The following is a 24480-nucleotide window of genomic DNA, read 5'->3' on the forward strand; positions in this document are numbered from 1 at the left end:
CCCCGCACAGCCTCAAGCACGAAGGCCAGGCTGCAGCCCCGGCCTCGGATCCCAGCTCTGTTCCTCCCGCTGCGTGCCCTGAACAAGTCCTCTTTTTCCTCACACCTGCAAGACAGAGGGTGCACGTGATGGTGAGGGCTGGGCAGCCACAGGGAGGCAATGCGGAGGCTGTGGGGTACTTAGACCAGTCCCCCAACTGTCCCTAGGGCCCCCTCTTCCCTCTGTGGTGCGATCCTCTGCATTCACAGAGCACCCCAAGAGTGGAGCTTTCTGCCCAGCTCCAGGCTCAGAACCACCCCTCAGCCCCATGGGGGCCACCACGACCACAGACACTCCCAACATCCTCAGACAAGGTGCAGAGCCCCAGGAAAACGTGCGTGAACTCCCCAGTGCCCTTCCAGGTGACACCGAGGCCCTTCCCCCCACACTCCCTGCTGGGATGGATGGGCAGTCACAAGACTGCCTTGTGTCCCTGGCTGCGGCTGGGCTCCTCTGCTCACAGAGAGTCTCCTCCGTTCACCCTGCCCACCGGACAGCACTGCCCGCCCCCCGGAGGGCTGAGCCAGTCCCACCCCCTTCACCCTGCGAGGGACATAGACCTGATCCTCCACTGCCGAGCCCACCTTGTGACACGGGTGCCCCTCAGCACTCCGGCCCATGGTCTCCTTCCTGAATGGCCAGGATCTGTTCACCGCACTGCTTTCAGCTTGAGTCTGGTCATGGCTGGAGCCCCAGCCTGGGGCCACCTCGTCCCCCCGCCTTGCGTCAGATGACAGATCTCTGAACGCCCAGCAGGCACCGGGCTCTTGGTGCTGGGAGCGCAGCCTTGCGGAACAGAGCCGGGCTGAACGGAGCCGGGCTGTGCTCCCGCCCCCGCCCCACATCATAATGACCCTGAGCCTCTGCCCCTGGCCACAGCCGGCTCCCGCCGGTCACCATGGCCTTTGTGAACACAGCTGTGGTTTAAATTTAGCAAACTACCTCTGTCCGCGGGGGCGGCCTCTCTGTATTTTTATCACAGTGGGTTGCAGGAAAACGCATTTCGGGCACACGCGTGCACCCAGCTGACTTCCTGACAGCAGAACGAAGCTGCTAATTTTACAGTCTTGAACAGAGCCCAGCTGGCTGCCCGTCCTGCGTGGGGGGAGGGACGCGGTGGGGGTGCTGAGAGCCTTCCAGAAAGTTCTAATTTCAGAACGTTCCAGGAACACAGGGTACGGGGGCTGGGGGTGGTGGAGAGGGAAGGGCTCGACCCGGCAGCCAGCCCCAGTGGGAACCCTGCTCTGTCCTGACATGCACCACCAAGAACCTTCCAGAAGCATGAGAAGCACTTGTCAAGAGAGCCCCAAACTCCCGCCAGTGTGCCACATCCCCTGTCATCCTCTGTGGCTGACAACCAATGTGTACCCTTAGTTGCCCCGAACCAGGCCTCTTCCTGCCCTCTGGCCGTGGCCACGCTCCCGACGCTGGCTCTGAGTGCCTCGGTTTCCCCTGGCCCTCCTTGGTGGGGCCATCTGCGGCTCAGGCTCAAACAGGAAGCCAAGGGCGCAGTGAGAGGGGCATGGCTGTGCCCCCAGGCCTTGGACGGGAGGATGCAAGCCTCAGTCCCTCTGGGTGCGCGGGGAGAGGCCGCATCCCTGGTCTGGCAGCCCTGATGTCGCAGCCTCAGAGCCGGCCACAGGAATGGTGGCCAGCCCGGGCCAGCCCTGGGAAGGATGCTTGGTCCTACGGGCGCCCAGAGAAAGCAGGGAAGCAGCTGAAGGCTAGGGGCAGAATCGGCACCCAGGTCTGCCCTGGCACCTGTGGATCAAGCAGGACTTCAATTGGCAGGTGCTCGGCGCCAGCCACACACAGCTCTTGCAGCACTTGCCCTCTCCTCCTCCGTGACCCCGCCCTTGCTGCCTGTCTCCCGCAGGTGCCTGCCCGTGCCCGCCCTGGCTCACCGTGTGCAACTCTCACAAAGGATGAGCCTTTCCCTAAGCCACTGCGGGCTGCCTGGGGAGCCCGGCGCCCAAAGTGGCCAGCTTTGAGCTCTCTCCCTACCCTGAAAGCAGTGGACGGCCTCCCCTCTTCCCTGTTGGCTTTGGACACCAAGCTTCGGTGGTTGCTGGTGCTTCAGGGATCAAGAGGGAAGCAGGGTGTCCTGTGGCACCAGCACGGCCTGGCCAAGAAGAAAGCCACGGTGCTGGGGCCAGCACCAGCCCTCGAGCTGGATTGACCTTGATCCGAATCCCAGTCCTGTTTCTCGGGTGCTGTGTGGCCTTGGACTGGCCACCCACCCTCTTTGAGCCTCCGAACATGTCCCCAGGCTGAAGCAAAGAGGCCAGTCCCAGAGGCTTGTTGGGTTCTCCGTGAGGGGGGAAAGGCAAGGCCGGCCTGGTCACTCCTGCCGCATGGAGACCCGAAAGTCCCAAGATGGGTGGGGAATCACCTAGGTCCCTAGCTGGCCAGGGCTGAAGAAGCTGCCGGGCTCCCACCAGATCCCCACCTGCAAACCCACAGAAGCCCCAGTCCCACCGCTATCCAGCCTGTATCTGCTGTCAGTGCAGCCTGCCCCAGCCCTCCTGGGCGTGCATGGAAGAGGCAGGCCATGCACTGCTGACCTGGGAGTTTGTGAGGCTCTGGAGCGGTCTGCTCTGCACACCAGGACTGCAGCCACCTCCAGACTTCACACTGCACAGAAATCCGCAAGGCCACACTGTATGGCTACAGGGTGGGCCCCGGGCCTTCCCCAGCCATGGCCACCCGGCTTCCACAACCCCCACGGAAGGGCAGAGGACTGACTGCAGCTCACCACCATAGACCCTGTGCACCTAGCACTTCTCCAGCCTCATTGTCCAGCAGATAACAGGGCCTGGCCAGGACACCCAAAGGCTGGACATGGGCCACAGCAGCCAGAAGTGAGGAGTGCTTGTGTGGTTGGGCTCCCAGGCAGGAGGCCCCACTGTGCACCCTGCTCCTTCCCCGGGCCTCACCTGCTCCCTAGCACACTGGAGCTGGCTGGGTCCAGCCAGATGTCCACCACAGACACCTGGCCTTAGTCATTCTGCATTCCACGTCTCACTACTGGGGTCATGCACATGGGCCCTGGGTCCACCCCTCAGCCCCATTTTCCTTTTTGGTTTGCGAGATACAGAGAGACTAAGAGAGAGAGATCTCCATCTACTGCCTCAGCCCCGAAGCCTGTAACACAAAGGTCTGCACTGCCAAGGCCAGGAGCCGAGCATTCCCTCCCTCCAGGTCTCCCATGTGCTTGGGCCACCCCAGCTGCCTCCCAGGCTGCCCATCAGCAGGGAGCTGCAGTCAGCTGGGATTTGAACTCAGGCACTCCAAGGTGGGTCAGCAGCATTTAACCACCAAGCCAACGCCCACCTCCCGCCCCACTGCAGACCTCACCCCATAGCAATCCGCTCCCAACACAGCACCCACCACCCAAAGCCCCCCGCATGGCACCGCTGGCTAGGACCCTGTTCTGGGTGCCCTTGGCTTCTCCAGCCTGGTGGTCCCAACTGCAGACTTGGGAAGGTGTCCACTGGGGCACCCCGGCTCCTAGCCCACTTCAGCAAACAGCAGCAGCTCAACTGATCAGCACCATGGTCTCAGTTGGTCCCACAGAACCAAACACAGAAACAGGACACTTGCCCCTTCTCTGGGTCCACGGGGGTCCTGGCCATCACCCACATGCTGCACTCAGGCAAAGCTCATGCTGAGCAGCAGGGGGCACCCTGGAGCAGACGACAAGGGCATGGGGCTACAGGAGGGTGCACAGAAAGCCGGGGACCCGAGCTGAGAACCAAGGGCATGCACTCATGTCTCCAAGGGCGCTATGACCAGGTCCACCAGGTCTACAGCATGGGCCCCACCCCAGCCGCAGCCGGAGGCCCGTCTCCTCCGCCTTCTATGGATGGAGAAACCCATGCAATGGCACGAAGTGATGTGCTCATGGGTGGGTGAGCTGAGATCAAAGCTCTGACCCCTACCCTGGCTTTGCCCTGCTCATGGGCCCCTGCCAGGAGTGCCTTGCAGGGCATCTGGCCGCCTCCTCGGAGCCCCCAGGGTGGCAGCCCCATCGTCCTCTGCTGACACCCATGCTGGGGCTCCTCTGGGAAGCCCAGTTTTATTCTTCGGAGCTGCAGACACGGAGACGGGCAGGTGTCGTCGTGCGTCTCGCAGGTGGCCTGGCGTCTGCGGAGGCCTCGTTAAGATGCAGGCACCGATTAGAGTGGGGAGCAGGGAGGACGACGGGTGATGCTGTGGGGTCCCAGATCACACTGCAGGAAGCAGGAGTGGGGGAGGTCAGCAGGGGTCACAGGTGATGAGGAACACGTGGGTGGCAACTTTTCTCGTGCTCGGCACGCACTAGCGCGATGGCGAACACCCGCCGTTGTCCCGGGTGGTCACCCAGGGCTCACGGCCACCGCGCAGAAGTGAGACTGGAGTGGCCAGGCCGGTAGCCATAGACCGATGGGTGAGGTGGGGTCCGGGCGGGGGGCGCAGGGTGCAGGATGGGGCCAGTGCAGCACCTGCAGCTCCTTCCGCATTCAGAGACCTGCGCGCTAAGGGAAGAGAGTGGAGGCAGTAATTATTTTATTAAGGACAAGGAAATGATGTGTAATTTAATTTGAGGAAAGAACCGGGCTGCCGCTCGGATCACCGCTTCCTTCGGCCTGACAGCACCTTCGCCCTGATTCCTGTGGCGCTTCTCCAAGGAGCTTCCAACAAACTCTCTCTCTGCCTTCAGCCCCGGGTCAGGGATCCTGGCAGGAGGGGGACGGGGGAGGGGAGACAGCAGAGAGTGCTTGATTGGCAGCTGGCTGGCAGGGTCGCGACCTCAGGCCATAGGTGCCCTTGTGGAGCTCCTGGCCAGCCAGGAGCCTTCGGCCATACAGGGACCGCGGTGCTCAGCGAGTGCTTCCCCACACCCACACCCACACCCACACCCACACCCACAGATGTTCCTGCACACATGCATGTTCCCCGGGCACGGAAAATCTCCTGGGGGGGGGTGGGGGGGTGGGCGGCGCTGCAGGCACACGGAGCTAAGTGGGAAAGTCCTCTGGCCGTGGTGTGTTGTTGGGAGTAGATCCGACCCTCCAAGCCAGGAGCCGGCACCTCAAAGCACCTGGGACCCTGGGGCCTGGCTGCTGAGCACCCGCGGGTCTCCACAGAGCAGCACTCGGCTCCCTCAGATGGCCCGGGCTGGATTGCGCCCCACGCGGGGGCCATGGAGTGAGGGGACCAGGCCTCCCCCGCAACCCTGTGAGCACCCTGCAGGGAGCAGGCAGATGGGTTCCAGGAGACAAACACCATGAGGAGCCCCAGACCATTGACCCCACCTGCTGAGGCTCTGACTCAGTAGGAACCTGTGGTGCCCAGGGCTCCTGAGAGGCAGGGGGCAGGGAGGGGGCAGCGACAGTGACCACAGCTCCCAGCCGGCCTGCAGGCCCGAGGGGGCATGGCCAGCGCTTCCAGAGGGCTGCACGGGAGATTGGGGGCGAACACGTTTCTGACCGGTGGAATTTTCCCCTGGGAAGGGCTGGTGGGGCTGTGACCTGGTAGAAGCCAAGAGTCCACACAAGGCATCCCTACATGGCGCCCGGTGACTCAGCACACACAGGACAGCAGGTAGGCTGTGAGCCCGCTTCCGTGGTCTCCGCTGAACTGTGGCCCTGGCCAGCCGTACGCACACGCAGGGATCCAGGTGGCCGTCACTCTGTGAGAGTCCACGCACCACGGGGGACTTCCACAGAAGACCCTGACTTACTAGTGTTATTTGCAAACTGTGCATGCTCATTTTGTGGTACACACCTAAGCCTGGGTGTGTGAGGGCTTCCTGGAGGCAGAGGCAGGAGGGCAAAGAGGGGCCCCACCAGACCAGCAGTGTCAGCATCCAGCTGGGAGCTAGAAAGCTCCTCCTCTCTTTTTCTCCAGCTCTTCGGAGGCTGCAGCAGTCCTGGTGGTGCCAACAGAGTGGACACCCTGGCCGTGCCCAGCCGCCAGCATTTCCAGTGGGCCAGCAGGGGCTGGGGGGCCAAGCTCTCCCACCAGCATTTCCAGTGGGCCAGCAGGGGCTGGGGGGGCAAGCTCTCCCACCAGGCAAGGTCAGAGAAGTGCAGCTCCCCAAGGAAGCAGGGCTCAGGGCAGGGCTCAGCCGCAGGGTAGGGAGGAGAGAGAGGCCCAGGGAGGGGAACTGAGAGGTGGAGCCTCTGGGACCCCACCCACACTGAGCAATCCAGACAGGGCCTTATCTCTGACAGCACCCTGTGTGGCTGCCCAGGGGGCATGGCCAGGTGGGCTACAGAGTCCTGGCCCACCACGGCATAGAGAAAGGAACTGGGTTAAAGCCCATTTTACAGGTGAGTCAGCTGAGGCCAGGAGGGGCCGTGCCCAGCAGCTGGGCTCCAGGACTCAAATCCAAGGTCTCGCCTCTTCCTGCACACCCCTCACAGTCCCTCTGGCCTCTGCACAGGGCGGGGGGGGGCGGTGACGCCAGGCGGTGGCTCCGAAATGCCTCGCTGCTGCCCCCAATGCCCGGGCAGCCCCTGCTTATGCCAGGCCTGAGCTCAGGCCCAGCCAGCACCTGAGCCTCTGCATGAAGCACCCTGGCCCATTGCAGCCTCACTAGGCCAGGCCTCTGTCTGAGGCCTGTCCCACCTGTGCCCTGAGAAAGGACACCCAGGTTGGAGCTGATGAGTGAGTCAGTGGCAGTGAAGCCACGTTACGTGGGCCTCACGCTCGCCGAGTCACCCCTGAGTTTTAGGTGGCCGGAGCTCTGTCCCAAACGCAGCACCCAGGAGCACCATGGGCATCAAGGGCTGGGCGGGGCAGGGGAGGAGGAAGGGAAGAAGGGGAGCAGCTCCATCCAGCTGCCCCAGGCCCTGGGCTCTACAGGAACCTGCCTGGCCCCGCCCCCACGCCACTGCAGAGAGCCCTCCCCTGCAACAGTCCTGCTGCTCACTGCTGCCCCCCTCCCTCCAGTGCCAGGCCTCGGGGACCCCGGCTTCCCCTTCTTCTGCTCCCTGGAACCAGCGCCTCTCCCAGGAGCTCTCAGAAGCACAGCCCCACAAGGGCACCCTGGGAACCACCAAGGCTTCAACAACCACCTCAACTCTTAGGCGCTGAGTCCCTAAGACCACGTTCATGTCCTGAAGAAGGTGGAACTGTCACACCACAATGGTCCTCAGAGCTGGGGGCTTCAGGAGCTGATGCAGCCGAGTGGGGTCATGAGAGCGGAGCCAGGGACATGGACATGGACACGGACATGAGTCTCCCAGCCTCTTGCACCATGTGCATCCCCAGGCCATGGTCAAAGCTGAGCTGTGCTCTCTGGAGGTAGGGGGCACCTCAGGGACTCCATCCCAGGGACCAACACTGAGCAACACAGGCAGCAACCTACCATGGCCAGCGCCAGCTTGGCTCTGGGGGAGCCTGCAGCCTCTGAGGGCTGGCAGTTTGGGGGTCCCAGGGGTGCAACCTGGTCGGCCTCTCTCCAGAGGCCCATCACTCAGTGGATCATGTCCATCCCTGCCCCACCCTTCCCCCTGTGGCAACAGGACACAGCAAGTCAGGCAGAAACACCTGCCCTGCTGCCATCTCTGGTGGCCCACAACTGCAGGCTCGCAGTATGCACTGGAAGTCACGCTCCCGGGCGACAGCCACTCGGGGCTGGGGCACTGCTGGCCCCAGCCTCTGCCTCAGGCCTGCTGACATCCTTTCAAGACAAAGGCCCCAGCACGGAGGCTGGGACTCACGCCACACATGGCTGGCGCTTGGGAAGCAAGATCCTGGGACCACCTGCAGACTTACTGTGTGTGTGTGACATAGCCCGTCAGTCATTCGACACACACCTGCTGTGTGCCTGCCGCAGGCTGGCCCCAGAGAGGTCTAGAACACCCAGGAGCAGGGTGGTTGGAGAGGCTCCTGCCTGTGTGCTGGGGGTCTGTGTCCCCAGGAGCATGAGACCCAGGCCCCCAGGTGTGTCCTCCACCCCACCCCTTTCCACTCCCCTCCCCACAGCCTGGGGGCACACAGTTGCCCAGGCCAACAGCTCACAAATACAAGGTTGGAGCAGGAGGAGGCCACGGGAGCCCAATGCCTAAGTGCAGGACAGGTCCCCAGAGACAAGGGCACCCGGCACTGCCAGGGCCTGCGTCTGCTGCTCCTGGGGCAAACAGCCAAGTGCCTGCTCCTAAAACCACTTCCTGTGCCGGGTGGACCCAGAGCTGCTGGTCACAGAGGCCACGGGGAGGGTGCATGGGGGTCTCCCTGGCACCCCTTGCCCCCCCGCCCCCCACAATACCACGAAGCCTCTTACCAGTGACTCTGGTCCCAAGAGGAAGTGCCCCGTCCTCTAGGCAGGCAGGTGTGTGTACATGTACACAAACACACATGCACACACACAATCACACAGGGTCCTGGACAGGAAACAGAGAGTAGGAGACGCACACACAAAGCAATTCGATGGTGTACCTGAACGCAAGAGGTGTCCACCCTGAGCTTGCAGCCTCCGGCATGGGGAGCCAGTGAGTGTCAGTTGTTCAAGACCCAGTGTGCGGGTGCTGTTGTGACAGCTGGGCTGACTGACCAACGCCAAACACCTATGCGTGCCAAACACCATGTGGCCAATGTGCGTTAACTCGTCCCAGCCCCTGGCAAGCCTACGAGACAGCTGCTATTGTTAATCCATCTTACAGACACAGAAACCAAGGCGCAGAGCAGGCAGGTGAGCAGCTGGACACTGGGGATGGAGGGGTGACCGCTCCAGGGCTCAGGCGTGCAAACACATGCCCAGTGGGAGTCAGATGGGTGGGATTAGGAAGCTGTGTGGGCGTGGGTGTCCCTGACTCTGGCTTCCAACTTCAGCAGGCAGAGAGGAGGGGCACTCAGAGAACCTTCCAGAAGGTAAGCAGAGAGGAGCTGGGCTCAACAGCGCTGGGCTTGTGGCACAGTGAGGAGAGGATTCTGGGAAACAAGTATAGCTGTGCACAGCTGTAGAGCCAGGATGGACGGAAACCCAAGGAGCCGAATCTTGGGCTCCAGCTGGGGGGTTCTGTGTGTTAGTGGGAAACGTGCAGCCTCCTGAGAGCCCCCCTACCCCAAGAAGAGGGGGTGTAGCCACGGCCAGGGGGTTGGGTGAGGTCTCAGCTGAGTGCACAAGCAGGGCAGGAACTGGGAGCCAGGGCTGAGCAGGAACCCCAGAGCTCATGAGGCCAGGGGCTGCTAGGGTCCCGGGCTCCCCTACCCCAGCACATGGCCTGAGCTTCCACAGATGCCCCCACTCTTGGAAGAGCACAGCGAGAACCTGGAGCCAGGCCCAGGGGCTGTCAGAGCCCAGGGCAGGGGTGGGGAAGATCTCACCAGCACCCAGCCAGCAGGCAGCCCTGGAGCCAACGCCCCTGAGCGCCACTCATCACTCACCAGCTGTTGCTGAACATCCAAGAAGGCAGGGGTGGGGAGGGAGGGAGGGAAGAGGGCCTGCCTGTCCACACTCAGCAGTAGTGGGGTCAGCCATGGCCCTGGTGAAAGTGCTAGGCACTAGCCAACCCTAGTGCTAGCCTAGCGCCAGTCCACCCCAAACCATTCACCTCAGAGTCAGCCTCACGACTGCTCCATCCACACCAGCACCAGCTGCCAGCCCTCCCTCTCTGTCTCCTGAGGGCTTCTCCCTGGCCCCTCCTCCATGGGGACTCACGGCTGGGCCCCACGCTGCCCCACATCTGGGTCCCCAGCCAACCCCAGACATCAGCGCACCTGCCGCCCTTTCCAGCGGCAGCCCAGCGGGCACACCCTGCATACCTGTCTCTAAGCCTGGGAGCTCCCAACCCTGGGAGCCCCCAGCCCCAGCAGCCCCAAACCCTGGGAGCCCCCAGCCACAGCCACGCTGCCCACGCTCTTGAGGCTCCTCCCTGCCATTTTTGCCAAGGTGTCTCCAATTTCGGAATTTCAAATAGCAGGGGAGGCTGTGACTCCCACACTTCTGCTGCAGCCCGGGCCCCCCTGCTGAGCCCAGACCTCTGCCTGTCCCCCGGGCAACTCCCCAGCCTCTTGCCTGCACCTGAGAGTCTGGAGGGTCTGGTTCTTCTCCCCCGCCCAGAGGAGGCAATGCTGACATGAGCCTAGGTTCCCCTGTGCCCTACTTCCCACAGCACACAGCACCCAGGGCCCTGGCCCCTGCCCCCTCTGAGCCACGCCCTGGATCAGGCCCCTCCCCCTCCCCTGCATGTCACAGAGCAGCCCGATAAGTCCTCCTCCCGGGGCCCCCACCTCCAGGCTTTCCATCTGCTCAGGCCGCAGCCCTGGGGTGCTCCACTCACGTACCACTGGCCTGGACTCTGGTCAGATGTGGTACCCAACAGCCACCGCTTGCTCACCCTCACCCGGATCTCTGCAGCCACCTCCTCCCCTGTGGCTTCTGACCTCAGCTCCATCCAGCCCCGCTCCTCTCTGCTCAAGCCTGCCGTGCCCCCACCCCCAATTCCATGCCTGCCTGCAGCAGGACCTTGGCATGGGCCTGCCTTGCTCTGCCACGCGCACACCCAGACACCCACCTGGCTTTCCCGGCATCGTTACTCCAATACTGCTGAGTCACTGAGGCCTGCCTGGGCCCTGCCACCCCACTGCCGACTCACTCATCCCTTTCCTCCATGCTATTCTAACCCTCAGTGTGTGTGCTGTTTGATTTCTGTGCCTCCCCTGGGAGGTGAGCTCTCGGGGTCCCGGGGCTGTCTCATTAACTCAGCTCCAGCCCATCACAGGGACTCCAAGGATAAGAAATGAACCCAGATTAAACATGACAATAGGTCTGATCTGATTTCATCATCATTTAAAAAAATCATCTATTGTTTTTCACTTTATGTTTCTGTGTGGGAGCAAACTGTTGAAATACTTACTTAAGGTATACTAAGCTGATCTTCTGTATATTAAGATAATCGAAAATGAATCTTGATGTGAATGGAAGGGGAGAAGGAGTGGGAAAGGGGAGGGTTGTGGGTGGGAGGGACGGTATGGGGGGGGAAGCCATTGTAACACATGAGTCGTACTTTGGAAATTTATATTCATTAAATAAAAGATAAAAAAAAAAAAAAAGAAATGAACCCAGGCAAGAAAAGGAAGTGGAAAATGGAAGGTGCAGCCCCCAGCTGCAGGCGTACACCTTCCCGATAGGTTAACGCCGGCGAGACCTCAGAGACACCAGACGCGTTTATCGGCTTTTCAGCTTCCACTTTATTTTTCAGCAGACTCGCGTTACATGTCGCGAACGCCCGCCCTGTTACCGGCATTCATTCACAACTCCTTCATTCACCACTCCCGCTTACTACTGGCGTTCATTCATAACTCCCGCCTGTTACCGGCGTTCATTCATAACTCCCACCTGTTACCGGCGTTCATTCACAACTCCGCCTGTTACCGGCATTCATTCATCACTCCACCTTTTACCAGCGTTCATTCTTTACTCCGTCTTTTACCAGCGTTCATTCATTCCTCCGTCTTTTACCAGCGTTCATTCACTACTCCCTCTTTTACCAGCGTTCATTCACTACCCCCGCCCACCGTCCACCTATTTATATATATCATTCACGGAAAACATGTTACCAACTAAGTGTGGGAAACATGCAATAACAGGATGCTTAAAGTCAAAACAGGATCTTGCAATTAGCAACGGGCAGGGTGGAAAAAGCCCAGCACTAAACTTCTTGTGCTTGTACATGTCGGGAGGGGCACAGCTGGCCAGGCTGTCCCGTTCCCCGACACCCAGCACTTGGGATCAGCTCTGCTAAGCTCCTTCACCCACACAGGACAATGAGGCCCACGGCCCACGTCATAGTTGCTCCCCACCCTGGGGGCTGGGACAGCTGATTCTACCTGTCTGTCACCTGATGACACCATGCAGCAGCCATGCACAGCATCACAGGGACCTGTGCCCGGTCAGGAAGTTTCCATCAAATGGGTGCCAAGATGGTGACAGGAACCCACCCTGGGACCTGCCTGACCTCCGCAAACCCCATTATCCTTGCTGCTCTCCGTTCCCCTGCTCACTGTGGGGCTGAGACAAGCGCTGTTGGAACCAAAGGCACCTATGTCCCCCCAAGACTGCTGGGTCCTGAATCAGCCCGCTTGCTGGCCTCCCTCTGATCAGTGCTGGGAATCCTGGGCCAACTACTTGCACACCAGAAGTACTGAGTAACAGCACCTCTCTCCTTCCCAGCCCCTGCCTCTCAGGTCTGCGTGGCCCTGGGGAGTGGCACATCCACAGACAGCTGAGTTTCACAGGTACTCTGTGTTAGGTAGAAAGTCAAATACGAGCTTATGTGTGTGTGACAAAGGCCTAAAGAGAAGATGTCTATGTCCAGCATATGCACCTCAAAGTCATCCTGATAATGTTTCAGGGGCAGTCCAGTATTTGCATCCTGCCCTGGCCCCTTCTACTGGATAACCTGCCAGGTGGGGGTCCCCGCCCCTTCTGCCTGATAATCTTCTAGATGCAGCCCAGTATCTGTATTCAAATACCCTGGTCCAGATCCTGATTCCCCAGGGGGTCTTGCTCACCCTTCCTCTAACTCAGGGTGGCGCCAGCCAGGCTTCTCTCTGTCTGATAACTTCAGGGGGAAAACTCAGGTAGGAGTTTCTAGTATTTACACCCATAAAGATGTGAGAAGACAAAGACCCATCCCCTTAAAAATCCCTGGCCTCAACCAGACTGAGCACTCAGCCCTCTGCCTCTATGCTGAGCCACCCGCCTGGCCTGGCCAGGTGTACTCCACTCAACCATGTAACCTCGCTCTGCCCCCAATCGGAGTGACTGGGCACTCTCTCTCAGGTTCTGTCTGGAGAGGTGCCCATCCATTCTTACGGATGTCCCTTCCCTAATAAACCTTGCTATTTTACTTTCCACTACTCTCTGTCTCATGCCTGAATTCTTTCTTGCACAAAGACAAGAACCTTGCCATTCACTGGTAACACTCCGTGCCCCCCAGGGTACTGACCCGAGCCCAGGAGTTCCACCATAGGAGTCCCTGAGTCCCCCAGCCCAGGCTCCCCAGGGATATTCACCACAGCAAGCACCAGGCCAAGGTCACAGCCCCCAGAATGCATCTGCCATGGGTCGAATTATGCCCCCTGCGCAATACATACTTGCAAGTGCCAAATCTTGGGGTGAGCTCATCTGGAGATAAAGTCTCTGTGGCAGGATTCGGTTATGATGAGGTCACCCTCAATTAGAGTGGGCCCCAAATCCAGTGCCTGGCATCCTTGCCAGGAGGAGCAGAGAAAATGGGGCCCCAGAAAGACAGAGGCTGATCCAGGAGGAACGCAGCCTCGAGCCACAGCTCACCCCTGATGGTGGCCACACAGGTGCAGGAGCCCCGGCCAGCATGAGCAGAGAGAACACAGCCCTGCTGGTACTTGTCCTGGGACCCCTGCCTCCAAAGAGCATGGGAATGAGCTCGCACTGCTGCAAGGGCCCCGACTGGCAGCCGAGCCTCCCACATCCTCTGCTCGTGTTGGCCGGACTGGGCCCTGGGCACCTGTCGGGGCTCAACTGCTGGGGGCCCCAGCCCGTGAGCTCAGCTGTGATGAAGCCAAGGGTGGCCAGGCAGACACCAAGGCCTCAGGGCTCCTGTCTGAGATGGCAGCACCGGGGGTAGAGGTCTGGGGGTCAGGAGCAAGAGGTGCTGAGGGCAGCCAGGAGGAGCCCAGGTGCCTGACCTCAGCTGCCAGCGGCCAGGCCTCCCGCCGCCTCTATCCCCACCCCGGCCACGCCGTTCCTACAGGAGCAGAGAGGCCTCTGCAGGAGGGGAGGGGGCACAGGCACAAGTGGTCTGGGGGCGACATCTCCTCAGGCTCGAGAGACGCCACTTTCCCTTTATGGGAGCCAGAAGCCTACAGCCTCTGTGTGCCTGCTCAGCTCTGCCAGCTCAGCCAGGCACACACACTTGCTGGTTCAGGGAGGGCCTGGGCTCCCATCCGGCTGCCTCAGGCTCCCAGGAGGAAGCCCTAGACTGGGGGCTCACTACGCCCCAACCTGGGCATCCTCAGGCCTGCCATGGGCAGCACTGGACGAACCCCAGCTCCCCCATCCAAAAGGAGCAAATGCCTCCCTGAGCAGGCCTGGGCTCCAGGGTTCAGCCTCATGCAGCATGGAAGGCAACCTTCAGCCACTTCCATGCCAGTGCCCCTGGCCGGCGGCACCAAGGTGCCAAAGGAGCACCTGCCTCCCTCCCTCGCCTCCACCTCCACCCCTGTCTCATTCCCCAGAACTCACTTCCCACCTGGCCTGAGAGTAACCACATCACACTGGCTCGGGCATGGATGGGCATCCCTGGCCCAGCAACTGCATCTCCTGGGAAATGAGTCCCTGAGTAAACCCTACCTCAGCCCCCAGCTGCACAGGAGGTGATGGAGGGGCAGGAGCATCATCCCAGGAGGAGCAAGGAGGGGGAGCAGGGAATACAGCGGGCATGATGGTCAAGGGGAGGGGTGTGAAAGGACCCTTCTGGAACATGCCGGGCAACCCCTGGGCTGGGGCTGGCATCCCAGGGTCGGTGGGCAAGCAGCAGCATCCACAGGGAGTGGCACCTCCCCTCCCACACACCTGGTGGCTTGGCAGCGAGAGCTCCCTGGCCCCACCTTGCCCAGTAGCCTAAGCCAAGGCACCCTCTTCCCCTGCTCCCCACCAGCAGAGCGGCCCCGCACCCTCCTGTAACTCCACTGTGGCCAGCCTCAGCTTACTGGAGGGGGGAGGGAAAGACCATCAATTGCTTCCATGGGACATTCCTCAACAATTGGAATTTATGTAAAACAAAACTAAGGTAAGTGCTGGCCTTTGTCAGACCTGAAATGGTGGGTGATTGTTGGCTACATCATTCTGTGAAGATCTGAAGGCAGAGCCATGTGGAGCACCCAGCACCAGCAGCCCTGCTGGGGTCACAGCGCCCAAGGCAGCCACCTGAGGCGGCCCCACCTCCACCTGAGTGCACCCTCTGCTTGCCGTGCCCCGACCCTAGGAACGCTGGGAGCAGCAGGGCTGGAGCAACCCCGCTGGAAGCTGCTGAGGTGGATAAACACCCTGTCTGTGGCCATGCCCCTGCCCTAGATCCAGCGGCCAGGTGCGCACAATGCTCACCATACGAGACAGTCACCCACGGTGGGGAAAGGAAACCCTGCTGGCTCCCGAAGAACCCCGCCCCAGGATGCCAGCACTTTGCACCCTACAAATTTCACCCCAGCAGTGGAGAGAGATATAGAACCATGGCCGGTGGCTTTGCCCTTCCACAGTGCTGGGGACAGTGCCTCACAGAGGGTTTTAGGGTCCGGCAAGGTAGGAAAGGCATTAAGAGCACTTGGAGCCAACTGTCCATTTCCCAGGCAGATGCCTTTGAGAAACTGAGAGGGAGAACACCAGGCTGCCATGTTGGAATCATCGGGCCACGCTCCCATCCACGTGCAGAGATGAGGCTGTGGATGTGCACACGCCATCAGGTCTGAGATGGTCTGAGCAGCTGCCGAGGGCAGCTCCCATGTTGGGAGCTTATGCTCAATGTGGGGATGACGGGTCCTTTAAGAGGCGGGGCCTGTGGCTGGTTACTGGCCCCGCCCCATGCCCCACCTTCCTGTCCTGCTCTATCTCAGCTCCCCTGGGTGACAGCAGCCACCCTGGTTTGACACAGATGCAGGGCCCTGGCCAGGGCCTAAACTTAGAGACTTCTTGCTAAGCACTTGGCCTCAAGTGTGTTGTTAAGGGAAGGCAAACCCATGAAGGCCCAATATTAAATCAAGAAGATACAGAAAATCTAGCCAGACCCAAAAACAACCAATAAGACTGAAGCAGTGGGGCCAGCACTGTGGCACAAAGGGTTAAAATCCCTGGCCTGAAGGGTCGGCATCCCATATGGGCGCCGGTTCTAGTCCCGGCTGCTCCTCTTCCAATCCAGCTCTCTGGTACAGCCTGGGAAAGCAGTAGAAGATGGCCCCAAGTCCTTGAGCCCTTGCACCCACATGGGAGACCCAGAAGAAGTTCCTGCTCCTGGCTTTGAATTGGCGCACCTCCGGCCATTGTGGACTTCTGGGGAGTGAACCAGTGGATTGAAGACATCTCTCTCTATCTCTACCTCTCTCTGAAATTCTTTCAAATAAATAAAATAAATCTTTTAAAAAAAGACTGAAGCAGTCATCAAATGATGCTTTTTGTAGAATTAGAAAACAATTTTAAAATTCATATGGAATCACAAAAGACCCAGAATAGGAAAGTGATTATGAGCAAAAAACTGATAAGTGACAAACGAACCCAGACAATACACTGGAGAAACGATAGTCTCTTCAATCAATGCTGCTGGCAAAGCTGGATGTGTATGTGAAGAGTAATGAATTTAGATTCCTAATAATCACTGCATACAAAAATCAACTCATAATGGAGCAAAGACTTAAGACATGAGAGTATGAAATTACTAAAAGAAGATGTAGAAAAACACTTCAAACTATTGATGTAGGTGATGACTTCTTGGATAAAATCTCCAAAGAACAAGCAACAAAAGCCAGGCTAATTACATAAGATTAAAGCAAACTCAGAATCTTCTTCACAGCAAAGAAACGATGAATAGAGTGAAGAGACATCCAATGTGTGTGAGAAAATATATGCAAGTCGGTTCAACAAAGTATCAATACCCAGAATATGTCAGGAACTCAAAAAACTCAACAGCAGAATCATAACCAATCCAGATAAGAAATGGGCAAAGGACCTGAACAGATAGTTCTCAAAAGAAAAAAAATACCTATAGCCAACAAGTATATAAAAAAGCATTCAATAGCCATCAGCTAAAGGTAAAGCAAAACCATAATGAAATATCACTTCACCCCTGTAAGAATGGATATTATTCAAAACACAGAGAACAACAAATCCTGGCAAGCATATGGAGAAATAGGAACGCTTATACATTCTTGCTGGGATTTTAACTGAATTCAAATACCATCAAAAACAATGCGAAGAGTGCATGCAAAATTACAAATAAACTTGCCATATGATCTAGAAATCCTACTACTCAGTATATGCCAAAGTCATGAATTCATTATATCAAAGATACATGCTTCACCATATTGATGCCAGTACTGTTCACAAAAGCTAAATATAGAATCAACCAAGATGCCCACCATCAGATGAAGGGATAAGGAAAATGTGGTATATCCATTCAATGAACTATTACTTATGTAGAAAAATTGTATTATTTGTAGCAAAATGGTTAGAAAAAACTTTCAAAATAAGGCAAGACACAAAAATACAAATACTGTATGTTCTCCCACATATGTGGCAACTTAAATTTTAGAAAAAGAAATACCTGTGTACCCACTTTGCTGTCACTACATTGTTTTGTCAAACTTTGTTTTAAATCTTGTCAAGTAAACTTACAGTAATCAAATGCTGCTATGGTTTTAATTATTTGTGACTATTTAAAAATATATATTATGGAAATGAACATTTTCCCCTTGATTATTGTTACTACCCTCATCTATTTTACTACTTATGTTTTAACTCTTTATGTTGATCTTTTTACTTATAGAGCCATTGAAGCCTTTTATTATAACATAAATTTAAAGTATGCTATCTCAAAAATTGTCATAATAATTTTAAAATAAAAATTTAAGTGCATTTTTCAATTAATTAAGTTAAAATGGTAAGAATTTATTAAAATTTTAACAGGTAGATCAACAGAGGTTTGCAAATTTGAAACAAAAACTGTATACACAGTGAATAATTATAATTGTTTTCCAAGGAAAAATATCTGTATAGTAAATAATTATAAAGACTCTAAAATATAGGCAGGAGTGAGAAACTCAATCTGGGTCTCTAAGTGGTTGGCAAAGATCAAACTATTTGAATGATCACCTGTTGTCTCCTTGGGTGTAAATCAGCAGAAAGTTGGAATCAGAAAGAGAGCTTAGACTTGAACTGAGAAACCCCAATACTAGATGTGGTCATCCCAATGGAGTCATAAACAGTATATCAAATGACCTCCCCAACTTTTTTTTTTTATTTTTTATTTTTGACAGGCAGAGTTAGACAGTGAGAGAGAGAGAGACAGAGAGAAAGGTCTTCCTTTTTCCATTGGTTTGCCCCCTAAGTGGCCGCTACAGCTGGCATGTTGCAGCTGGTGTGCTGCGCCAATCTGAAGCCAGGAGCCAGGTGCTTCTCCTGGTCTCCCATGGGGTGCAGGGCCCAAGGACCTGGGCCATCCTCCACTGCACCCCCGGGCCACAGCAGAGAGCTGGACTGGAAGAGGAGCAACTGGGACAGAATCTGGTGCCCCAACCGGAACTAGAACCTGGGGTGCTGGCGCCACAGGCAGAAGATTAGCCTATTGAGCCGCGGCACCAGCCCCCAAATTTTATTATAATTATGCACTCAGGCAAGAAAATAATCAATACACCAATTACATATGTTTTCTTGATTCTTTCTCCCCCATCTCATATTCTCATTCTAAATTTTTTCACAGATTTATTCTCAGTTTACTTGATGATCATAAGGTTAACCCTACAGTAAGTAAAGAGTTCAATAAATAGTATGAAGAAAAAAATTAAAAAAAAATAAAAGTTGGGAATGTCATTTGATATACTGTTTATGACTCCATTGGGATGACCACATCTAGTATTGGGGTTTCTCAGTTCAAGTCTAAAATACTGTTCGACAACCGAAGAGACAAAGACTGCACACAATCATTAATTTCAAAATGTCCATTTCATTTTAGGTAGCTTTGCATTGAGAATTACATATGAAGTTAATTTTAGGAAATTTATAATCTAAAGCAGCCTTTTCTGAGAAAAATAACTTATTTAATTGTGGTCCCTTGTGTGTGTGTGTGTGTGTGTGTGTGTGCTAATTGGGAGGCTGAATCCTGAGCACACAAGCTTAGACACAGGGAAAGAGAGAAGAGAAATTCACAGAGAACTGACTGTTAAAAAAGGGAGAACTCGAGGCCAGCGCCGTGGCTAACTAGGCTAATCCTCCACCTGCGGCACCAGTACTCCAGGTTCTAGTCCTGATTGGGGCACTGGTTCTGTCCCAGTTGCTCCTTTTCCAGTCCAGCTCTCTGCTGTGGGCTGGGAAGTGCTTGGGCCCTTCACCCGCATGGGAGACCAGGAGAGGCACCTGGTTCCTGGCTTCGGATCAGCGCGGTGATTAGCTCTACTCATAGAAAGGAGTAAAAAATTTCATTTAAATAGTGATAGGAAAAATATTTAGTGAATGTGTTAAATTCTTGTATCAGTATATGTGCTGCTGATGTGAGCACATAAGTGTATTAAATTCTTCAGAGAACTTTAGGTAATATTCAAGTTAATATCAGAAATTTAATTTTCCACAAATGTTTCAAACTTTTAAGCTCTATAAATGTTTTCTTAATCTTGTAATTAAAGAATAAAAACATAACAAATGCACTCAAGAATTCAAGACAGTATTTCTTAGAAAATTAGTGAGTGTTAACTTTACATAATGAAGATGATGAATTAGAAGTCCCAGCTCTTAAATGAAATCTCTCTGTGAGTGAGATCCCAGTGGAAAGAAGTGGCCATCAAAGAAGGAGGTACCTTTCTCTGAAAGGTGGAGAGAACTTCCACTCTGATTATGGCCTTGTCTAAATAAGGTCAGAGTTTGTGAACTCAAGAGGCTTCGATAGCCTTGGAAGCGCATGACAAGAGCCTCAGGTGATTATTGACATCATAAATAATAGTGTCAATTGTTAAGTCAACAACAGGAGTCACTGTGCGCTTACTCCTCATGTAGGATCTCTGTCCTTAATGTGTGTACTATGAGAATTAATGGTAAAACTAGTCTTCAAGCAGTACTTTATACTTTGTGTGTCTGTGTGGGTGCAATCTATTGAAATCTTTACTTAGTATATACTAAATTGATCTTCTGTATATAAAGATAATTAAAAATCAATCAATAAAGAATGGGCTGGGAGACGGAGTAGAAGGTGGGATGGTTTGTGGGTGAGGGTGGTTATGGGGGGGGAACTGCTATAATCCAAAAGTTGTACTTTTGTAATCCATACTTATTGAATAAACATTTTCTTAAAAAAAAAGAAGTCCCAGGTCTGTATTCAATATCTATTTTCCTTTGAGCAAGTCATTTCTCTTAACCTCAAGTCTTACAAAAATATATTTTTCATAACTTATCTGCCTGGCAGTTTTAAAGATTTTATGAGATTAGAGTGCTCGCCAGGTGTGCGCGGCCGCGGGTCGCGTGTCCAGCGTGTCCTACTCTGCCACGCTGCCCGCGCGCTTTTCCGGCAGCACTGCCCGGCCCTCTTCTCACTGCCTGGCCTCTGTTCCCCCTTCGGACGCTGCCATCCTGTGGAAGCCTGCGCAGCCACACCGGGCCTGAGACGGCCGCGGCCAGCGGGAAGCGGAGGGCTTCTTGTCGCGGCAGCCGCGGCAGGTGAGGGGCAGGCGTCGTCGACCGCGCCAGGACTTGTCATGGAATCTTTATCTCTAAACTCAACAGGCACAACTTCTGCCAGCATTGTGTGATGACCAAAAGCAACAATTCCTGGGAAAGCATTTGAGGACCTACTTCTTCATGGTATAATTCTAGAGACCTGTAAATGTTTCCAAGGACAATGAAAGTGAATATGCCTCCTCCAGTCCATAGATGCAGATTGTGCTGCAGACCTCCCAATGGTATATCCTCAGGTTTTGGTGTCATTTGAAGATCTGTCTGTGGACTTCACCTGGGAGGAGTGGCAGGACCTGAACACTGCCCAGAAAATCCTGTACAGGGATGTGATGCTGGAGACCTATAGCAATCTACTATCCTTGGGACACTGCATTAGCAAACCTGACTTGATTCTCAAGTTGGAACAAAGAGCAGAGCCATGGATGGTGGAAGAACACCCAAACCGGAGCCCAGTTGCCCAGAAAGGGGATGACCTGATTGGGACCAACCAGGAAAGTCAAGAAATAAATTGGAGGCAACATGTAATCACAAACAATAACACATCAACTAACAAGGGAATTGAATTGAGAAATAGACTTAATTTAACCTCACACCATATTCCCAAACTGATTATCAAAAAGGAAAACTTTTCAGGAGTAAAACCCAAAGCATGCAATATATTTCACAATGTGCATTTCCCTAGCGGTCCTGATGAGATGCAAGTATACTTTAAGAAATCTTATCTCAATAAGGAACAAGAAACCCACAGAGGAGAGAAACCCTATGAATCTGCTGAGTATGAGGGACCTCTCATTTCTAAATCAGATCGTACAATAAATCAGAGTAAACATAAAGGGAATAAAACCTATTCTTGTAAACCCTGTGGGAAATATTTTAGCTGTAAGTCATGTCATGCAGTCCATCATAGAACTCAAATTGGAGAAAATCCCCATGTGTGTATTGAATGTGAAAAAATCACTTACCAGAAGTCAGAGCTCATTAGAAATCTAAGAACTCCCATAGGGGAGACACCTCTTGAATATAGTGAATGTGGAAAAGCCTTAGCAAGAGGTCCATTTTCATTAGGCATCTGAGCATTCACACAGGGAAGAAACCTTATGAATGTAATGAATGTGGAAAATCCTTTGGCCGGAAGGCACATCTCATAAGACATCAGAGAATTCACACGGGGGAAAAACCTTATAAATGTAATGAGTGTGGAAAAGCTTTTTGTTATAAGATATCCTTTATTATGCATCAGAGCTTCCATACAGGGATGAAACCCTATGAATGCAATGAGTGTGGAAAAGGCTTTTACCAGAAGTCGCACCTCATAGCACATAAGAGAATTCACACGGGGGAGAAACCTTATGAATGTAATCAGTGTGGAAAAGCCTTTACTCATAAGTCACTTCTCACAACACATCAGAGAATTCATACAGGGGAGAAACCTCATGAGTGTAATGAGTGTGGAAAAACCTTCTGCTTGAGGTCATACCTCGTTAGACATAAAAGAATTCACACAGGGGAGAAACCTTATCAATGTAGTGACTGTGGAAAAGCCTTCTGGTGGAAGGCAGACCTAGTTGACCATCAGAGAATTCACACAGGGGAGAAACCTTATGAATGTAACGAGTATGGAAAAGCTTTTTGCCGGAATTCCTACCTCATTACGCATCAGAGAATTCACAAGGGTGAAAAATTATTTGAATGTAATGAATGTGGAAAAGCCTTTTGGAAGAGATCAGTATTTATTAGACATCAGAGAACACACACAAGGGAGAAACCTTATGAATGCAGTGAGTGTGGAAAAGCCTTTCGGCAGCAAGCATCCCTTATTATACATCAGAGAATTCACACAGGGGAGAAACCTTATGAATGCAGCAAGTGTGGAAAAGCCTTTCACCAGAAAGTATTCCTTATCAGACATGAGAGAATTCACACAGGGGAGAAGCCTTATGAATGTAATGAGTGTGGAAAAGCCTTTGGCCAGAAGACACACCTCATTGCACATCAGAAAACTCACAGACTATTGAAACTTCAAGAATGTAACGAGTGTGAAAAAGTCTTTTGGTGTTCGTCAGATCTTGTGAAACATCAGCGAATTCACAAAGGTGGAAAATGTTTTGAATGTAATGAATGTGGAAAGCCATTTAGCCGGAAAGAACACCTCATTAGGCATCAGGCAATTCACACAGGGGAGAAACCATATGAATGTCAAGAGTGTGGAAAAGCTTTTTTCCGTAAGTCACACCTCATAAGACATCAGAGAATTCACACAGGGGAGAAACCTTATGAATGTATTGAGTGTGGGAAAGCCTTTTCCCAGAAGTCACACCTGATATCACATCAAAGAGTTCACAAAGAGAAATCTTATTAATGTATTGAATATGGAAAAATCTTTTCCTAAGGTGAACCCTGATTATGCATCATAGACATTACAAGGAGAAACATGAATCTAGTGAATGTGAAAAATGTTTTCCAGAAATTTGAGCCTCAAAAAAGCATAGAATTTACAAAGCAGGGAAACATTTTGAATACAATTAATGTGAAAAAATAATTTGTCAGAATTTAGATTTGACAAGTGTGACGATAAAGCAAATAGGAGTGGAGGGAGTCTTACTGGTAGAATGAATGTAAAACATATAGTTTTCTAGCAGTGTTTATCACACATCAAGGGGCTCAGAGATGAGAACCATGCACATGTAGAATTTTCTACCATAAGTAATTTCTTTCTGTCAGATAATTTAGAAAGATGAAAACCTGTATGAATGTAATGAAAGTAGCAAAACCTTTGTTGCAAGGCAAACATAAACAAATGTCAGCACAATCACAGAAAACCCTTTGAAAATGTCATGTGTGGAAAAAGCCCTTTGCTGGAATCACCTCAGCTGGTATTAGGGAATTTATGTGACAGAATTATCCTGTGTGAGAAAGACTGTTTTCTTCAAAAACATTTTGTCCTCTTTGATGTAGAATCTATTTGTGCTTTCACCTTATTTTGAATAGTAACATGTAAATGAACTGCTTTGACAAGTAAATATCCTTATCAAAAAAAAAAAAGATTTCATGAGATTAGATTTTAAAATGCTCAAGAAACAGTGAAGTAATGGACTAATCTGTTCTTCACCTTTATTACAGAAACAATTTTAGAATTTCAAATATAAATAAATGCTTGGGTTTTTTGAGATTTATTTTTTATTTATTTGAAAGACAGAGTTACAGAGAGACGTAGAGACAGAAAGAAAGGTCTACCATCCACTGGTTCACTCCCCAAATGGCTGCAATGGCTGGAGATGAGCCAATCTAAAGCCAGGAGACAGGAGCTTCTTCTGGATTTCCCACATGGATGCAGGGGCCTAAGCACTTGGGCCATCATTTACTGCTTCCCCAGGTGCATAAGCAGAGAGCTGGATTAGAAGTTAAGCAGCAGGGATTTGAACCAGCATTCATATAGGATGCCAGTGCTGCAGACCAGGGCTTTAACCAACTTCACTGCAGTGCTGGCTCTATGAATGTTCGTTTTCTCATAGTTTTTAATAGCCAAATGTTTGTGTTTTCATAAAGTATGACTAATTTCTAATTGTCATTATTGGATTTTCTTTTTAAAAGATTTATTTATATATTTATTTCAAAGGTAGAGTTAGAGAGAGAGGAGGGACAAAGAGAGAAATAGAGATCTTCCTTCTGGTACCCTACCCAAATGGCAACAAGCTGGGGCTGGACCAAACCAAAGTCAGGAGCTTACTTCTTTTCCATACAAATAATATATCTCCTATTCAGAGAATTCTAATGCATGGCACAATCTAAAATATTTAGAGATTTAAGATAGAAATAGAGTACTCAACATGGAAGGGTTTTATTACCACAGAGCACAGATTATATAAGAGGCTAACACAAATTGGTGGCCACTCTGAGGAACAGCAATATGGGACAAGTCAACAAACCAGGAAATAGCACATACAGGATATAAAGGAATTTTAGGGTACAAACTTGGTAGCAAACTAGAATGGAAATTTTTGTTTTCTACAATACTAGGCTATGACCTGGGCCCAATA

The 24480-nt window shown here is 53.0% G+C and overlaps 1 long non-coding RNA gene and 1 pseudogene across 1 annotated transcript; one reads left to right on the forward strand and one right to left on the reverse strand.

The window, feature by feature from the left end:
* Positions 1–4576: 4576 nt before the first annotated feature.
* LOC103352528 (uncharacterized) lies at positions 4577–10168 on the reverse strand. The gene is made up of 3 exons (XR_007914916.1): positions 10055–10168; positions 8470–8657; positions 4577–4757 (listed from the first exon to the last, which is right to left on the reverse strand). It is a non-coding gene; the product is annotated as an uncharacterized lncRNA (long non-coding RNA).
* Positions 10169–20221: 10053 nt separating this feature from the next.
* LOC100339106 (zinc finger protein 84 pseudogene) lies at positions 20222–23438 on the forward strand (annotated as a pseudogene).
* The last annotated feature ends 1042 nt before the right edge of the window (positions 23439–24480 follow it).

Source organism: Oryctolagus cuniculus, chromosome 16 (assembly GCF_964237555.1).
Source record: "Oryctolagus cuniculus chromosome 16, mOryCun1.1, whole genome shotgun sequence".
Classification (NCBI taxonomy): Eukaryota; Metazoa; Chordata; class Mammalia; order Lagomorpha; family Leporidae; genus Oryctolagus; species Oryctolagus cuniculus.